Genomic DNA, 6,459 nt, shown 5'->3' with positions numbered 1-6,459 from the left:
GTGCTGACACGCACCACCTCGCTCCCCTTATAGGAATGAAAGATGTATTCCCCTAACTCCCAGGAGTGCTGTGGAAGACACCCCTTAGCTGTCCGTGGTGATCGCCTGGGCTTGAAGAACACTGCCTGATCTAATATCACTTGTCCTTTCAGTACTGGCTTGCCCCTAGTGACTAACAAATATGGGAGTGTAAATGCCTGGTTCCCTATCCCCAACTCTGGCCAACTCTGAAGAGCCATCAACCTGCAGGACCGCCCTGTGGGGTCAGCTGAGGCCTTTGCCAGGCCTTCATGGTGCATCTAAACTTCTTCCTAATCCTTCTTTTTGCCCCTCCATTCCTCAAGCAGCAATCCTATGAGCATCCCTCATAAAGGTTTTGCATGCTAACTTTTGTCAGAGTCTGTTTTGGGGAAACTCAACCTTGGAAAGGGTTTCAGATTAATTAACGACAATTTTCATGTAAATTTGTATTTGTATGTATGCTACTCATACAGAGAACAGAATAGCTGTGCCAAAACCACATTAATTATGTTTATTTTGTAATGTAAACTCAGTGAAAGAATAAAAGGAGGGGGGAAGATGGCTGCCTAGGGTGGGAAAATATGTAGTAATTACTGAATTGTAAAATAACATAAATTAGGTTCATAAATTTAAATGGAGCTTATTACTATTTCAGTTACATGAGATAATTGGTGCACCAGCAATCATATCAATACATTAGCATTGTACCAGCCAAGATTTGCAGACTGGTCTAGCCTTTGAGCTGTTGGCTTTACATCTCTTTTTTTTTTTTTTTTTTTTTGAGTTGGAGTCTCACTCCGTCACCCAGATGAGTGCAGTGGCCGCTCCCGGCCACCGCAGCCTCGTCCTGCTGGGCTCCGGCGATCCTTCCACCCCAGCCTTCCACGTAGCTGGAATTACAGGCATGCGCTACCACGCCCGGCTGATTTTTTTTTTTTTAATTTATTGTAGAGATGAGGTGTCGCGGCCCAGGCTGGTCTCAAACCTGTGGGCTCACGCAATCCACTCACCTCAGCCTCCCAAAGGCACGGGATTACAGGCTGAGCCACCGAGCCCGGCGGCTTTACATCTCTCACCTCAATTTTCTGCCATAGCTCTTTGCCATGAAGGTCTAGGTTTTGGTTTGTCACCAGGAGCTCTCAGGCCAAGCATCTTCCGTGAGGAGGAAGAAAGGCTTACGCGAACCCCTTCCAGCAGCCTTATTACTAAATGTGCTTGACAAAGATAAGAAGCATCTGTGTCAAGACAAGTGGACGCCCGAGAGACTGGCATTTGGTTTTGCTTTTAATCGTGAACAGTAAGTAGCATCTGAGATAACTTATAGGTGACCCATTGGGCTACGGTGAGAAGGGACATGCTGCAGGTCGGGAGGAGAAGGCTGCAGAGGGACAGAAATAGAGGGGGAGAAGACAGAAAAGGTAAGGGTGGCTAACTGAAAATTCTAAAGTACAAGTTCTGTATCATACTGCTTGGATTCAAAATCTCACCTTGCTTCCTAGCTCTGTCACCGGGAGTAAGTTGACTTAACTGTTCTAAACTTCAATTTCATCAAGCACAAAATAGGGATAAAGATCACTTTTACCCCGTAGATTTGTCATGGTGATGAAATGAGTTACTACAAGTTAGGCATCTAAACAATGCCTGGTTGTGACATTGCTGAATAAATCTTAGGCTTGCTCCTTCTAGACTGGGAGTTGGAGTTTAAGCTTGCCCTTCCCCCAGGCATGACCACAGTACATTGGAAACAGCATTAGCAAGAACAAAAGGAGACAGCCTGTCTTCTATTGCATTATTTAATTCAAAAGGCATTAATTGGCACCCAATAAGTGAGCATCTTATGGGCATCTGAAGATGATTCAGAGATCCTGTGCCTCAAGAGTCAGATAAAGGGCAGATGTTCACCCAACCCTTGTTGAATGAAGACCCATGCTTGAGGATTCACAGTGAAGTATAGGAGAGTCCCTCCACTGGCCAGTGGTCACTCTATGCAGAAGGCCCTCACTGCATCCAGCCTTTGCTACAGGGCAAAGAATACAGATTTTAGAGTAACACAGGCCTGACTTTGCAGCCTGGTCTACCTTGGACACATCATTAAGGCATACTGAGCCTCAACTAGCCCCGTGTCTAAAACAGAGATGATACTTACCTTGTAAGCTTGCCGTAATAGTTGAGGTGATACAGATTAAAACACTTAGCACAGATTCTCAGTGTTAATTCACAGTGTAATTATTTATTTGAACTGGAGTCTCACTCTGTTGCCCAGGCCAGAGTGCAGCGGCATGATCAGCTGGACCTATAGGCGCACACCGCCACGCCTGGCTAATTTTTTTTATTTTTTGTAGAGATGAGGTCTCACTATGTTGATCCTCCCACCTTGGCCTCCCAAAGGGCTGGGATTACAGGCATGAGCTACTGTGTCTGGCCGTGTAATAATATTTTTGAGTTCTTACTGTTGCACAGCAGTATGTCAGGTTGAATGTTTTACACAGGTTAACTCATTTCACACTCATACTATTTCAGTAATTAATTAGACACTAGTATCTATGCCTGCATTTTACAGGGGAGTGGGTAGAGAAGAGGCAAGGTAGATAGGCAGCATTCAGATGGCAATGATTCTCATATCTCAGGACATGCAAAAAATGTGAAGTGTGAGCTGGATAACTGGTGTTTGTTCCTGGGTCCACACTCCATCTGTTACGTCCTGCTTTGGGCCCCAGGAGGTGGACGTGTAAAGACTGGATCAAAGGCTTCTATGCCCTGTCTTCCACTGAGGATCAGCCACCAATGATCTCTGCACAGGTCAAAGGGAGGAACGTGAGGTCAGGGTATTGATTCTCCTAGCTCCTCTCCCTGTCAGGTTGTCTTGAGTTGATGGCTTCCCCACTGAAAGCCACTTCCCTTCTAAAGTAGGCCAAGTACACATGACTCTTCCCTCTAGGCTCTAGTTTGTTTGTTTGTTTGTTGGAGTCTTGCTCTGTCACCCAGGCTAGAGTGCAGTGGCACGTTCACGGCCACCGCAGCCTTGACCTGCTGGGCTCAGGCGATCCTTCACCTCAGCTTTCCAAGTAGCTGGAACTACAGGCATGCGCCCCCGTACCTGGCTAATTTTTTGGTTTATTGTAGAAATGAGGTCTCACCAAGTTGCCCAGGCTGGTCTTGAATCCGGGAACTCAGGTAATCCTTTCACCTCGGCCTCCCAAAGTGCAGGGATTATAGGTGTGAGTCACCGCACCCGGCCTAGGCTGTAGTTTTTGTCAATCTCACTCTGTGGTCCAGATTACCGCAGATTCAGCTTTCTGGACTTAGGCCATCCTTTCACCTCAGCCTTCCAAGTAGCCAGAACTACAGGTGTGTGCCACCTTGCCCAGCTAAACTTTTTGATTTACTGTAGAGACAAGGTCTTGCCATGTTGCCCGGCCTGGTCTTGAACTCACGGGCTCAGGCAATCCTTTACCTCTACCTCCCAAAGTGCTGGAATTACAGGCATGAGCCACCATGCCCAGGCTTGGGCTTCAGTTAATACTCTTTCCCTCAAATCTCTACATTTGGGGGAGCTACTAATATCCAGGCTGCTACAAGTAGGGGTTCATTGCATCATCTCTTGTGGGTTTCTCTACATCTACGATGCTATTTGTTTGTTTATTTATTTGTTTTATTTTTCAGGCCACGAAATTCTTTATTCTATTTGTAGCAGCCTATGCAGGTGCAGCCAAACACAAAGCTTCAGGACAAAATGTACAAACTTTACAATGTGGGATTTGAACTTAAAATATGAAACATAAAATCTACACAAGACTGATAAAAATCAGGACTGAAACTTATAACCCATGTGTGAAAGGGGGTCTTGTTTCCTTTCAAGTGCTTTATTCTGCTACAGAACAGTCGAAATGAAGATGTAAAGCTTTGTGGTTAGTTTAAATTATATATTCTGTAGATACTTATACCAATTTTAAAAGTTACGCATAGACCAAACGATGTCCATCAGTTTCCCTGGATCGATCAGACACTCCATCAGGATCGCTGAAGACAAATCAGGCAACTGTGGAAAGCAAATCCACCTTTGCGATGTATTTGCAGAGCTTACTGATGGGCATATTGAACTCCAGGTCCATGATGGCTGCTGCTTTCTTCATCAGAGCTGTCCTAATAGGCTTCACGCCTCTGACCACCTCTGGATCCTCGCGTGTTGTCAAATTCCTGAAGTGCTACCTCTTCTGATTCTCCACTTATAGGAACTTCTGGTCTAGGTGGCAGAAGCTCTTCTAGTTTGGAAAGCTTGTCTGGATTAATCCAGTTGTTTTCAGGAAACTGTACCTCAAACTTTATATCAAGATCACCTTTTATAAAGGGATCACAATAATGTGGCATTTCTTCACCTCGAACTATCAAACGCATCCATCCTGGTTTCATTACTTTTCCAGGGGGATATTTCACCACAACCTGATGTCCATCAAGGTGCTTAAATGTGAAGTGAAACTCACACAGAGTTCCAACAAGTTTTATTTTATGTGTCAAGTGCAAATCATCCCCACTTCTCTCAAATACCTCATGTTCTTTCTCTTATAGCAAAAGAACAATGTCTCCTGGTTCCACTCCTGGGGCCTGGTCTGCTTCCCCAGTGAATGCAAGTCTCTGTCCATGGCTCATGACTTTGTCTACGTGGACTTCAAGAATCTTGACTTTTTTTTTTTTTTTCGAGTCAGAGTCTCACTCACCAGGCTGGAGTGCAGTGGCACGCTCCCGGCCACCACAGCTTTGACCAACTGGGCTTGGGTGATCCTTCCGCCTCATCCTTCCAAGTAACTGGAACCATAGGCATGTGCTACTATGCCCAGCTAATATTTTGATTTATTATAGAGACAAGGTCTCGCCATGTTGCTCAGGCTGGTCTTGAACCCCTGAGCTCAGGCAATCCTCTCACCTCCCAAAGTGCTGGGATTACAGGCATGAGCCACCACACCTGGTACCTTAATCTCGACTTCTTTAACCACCTTCTTCCCTTCACATTTTTTACAGTGGTCCTTTTCATTAAATACCTCTTCTTCTCCATTACAATCAGAGTACACAGACTGCATCTGTTGCACCATTCCTGGAGCCAGCTGTCTGACCATGATGAGCACATCTTGACCTCGACTAGCACTACAGTCTGCACAGCCCCAGACTGTCCACCTTGGTCACTGCATGCACTGCAGAGTACACTCTTGCTAAGTTGCAGTTTGCCATTATTCAGATCTTCTAAAGATACTTTGAGTGGATGCAACATGTCCTCTCCTCTTCTTCTGCCATTTCTGCTTCTACTCTGATTGCCCATGAAGTCAAGCAATCGCCCCCCAAGACATGAGATAATATCATCCATGCCACCACCTCGGCTGCTACCTTCTCCAAGACCTTGTTCTCCATATGTCATATAACTCACGCTTCTCAGGATTTGACAGTGCTTCATATGCAAAATCTATTTCTTTAAATTTGTCTCCAGCACTTGGATTCTTATCAGGATGATATTCCTTGGCTAACTTTCTATGTGTCTCTTTTTCCGGGGTGGTGACCTCGACACCGGGAAGGATGGATAAATGGGCTGCTGCCTTCCAGGAGCTCCCTGCCTCTGGCGCTGGCCGGAGGAGGGAGGAAGGACTGGCCTTTGTTTATTTTTTTGAGTCGGAGTAACATTCTGTCACTCAGGCTGGAGTGTGGTGGTACGATCACAGCTCACTGTAGCCTCTATCTTCTGGGCTCAGTTGATCCTCCTGCCTCAGGCTCCCGAATAGCTGGGACTATAGGCACATGCCACCATGCCTGGCTAATTTTTTATTTTTCATTTTTATTTTTTGTAGAGACAGGGGGTCGCTATGTAGCCCGGGCTGGTCTCAAACTCCCGGCCTCAAGTGACTCTCCCACTTTGGCCTCCCAAATTTCTGGAACCACAGGCATGAGCCACTGCACCTAGTTTGCAACTTTATAAAGAGTAATTTTGTGAGTGAACCTAATGCACTTTTAAATGCATCTTCACTGATATATAATTTTTTTTAAATTTAGAAACCAAGATTTATTGAGAGGACTTTCCCAGTCCAAGCTGCCCCTGGACTAGATGACCGGCCAGCATTTCAATTTGTTTTACTGCGTCTGCTCTTTCTTGAAGGGTAAGGGGATGGAGGGAAGGGCATAACATTGAAATGGTTTTATTCTTCTCCAATTACTATTTTGTTGTTGGTGGTGGCTAATTTTGTTTTTCTGTCTCTCAGTGATATCTTAGGTAGATTTCACAGCTTTATGGTTACTTTCAGTTATTAAAATTCAGTCAGCTTTAATCCCAAATTTTATGTGTCTATTTTTTGTTCTAAAATTTATTTATTGACTTGGAGTCTCACTCTGTCACCCAGGTTGGAGGGCAGTGGCACACTTCCGGCCACCGCTGCCTCAACTTGCTGGTTTCAGGCAATC

At 45.2% G+C, this 6,459-nt stretch overlaps 1 pseudogene; it reads right to left on the bottom strand.

Annotated features, from left to right (window-relative positions):
• Positions 1 to 4,101: 4,101 nt before the first annotated feature.
• On the bottom strand, positions 4,102 to 5,629 carry LOC103258611 (annotated as a pseudogene).
• Positions 5,630 to 6,459: the final 830 nt, after the last annotated feature.

This window comes from Carlito syrichta, unplaced genomic scaffold (genome assembly GCF_000164805.1).
Source record: "Carlito syrichta isolate Samal-C Ts95f unplaced genomic scaffold, Tarsius_syrichta-2.0.1 Scaffold302306, whole genome shotgun sequence".
Classification (NCBI taxonomy): domain Eukaryota; kingdom Metazoa; phylum Chordata; class Mammalia; order Primates; family Tarsiidae; genus Carlito; species Carlito syrichta.
Note: the sequence above shows the minus strand (reverse complement) of the source record. Positions and strands in the feature narration are given on the sequence as shown.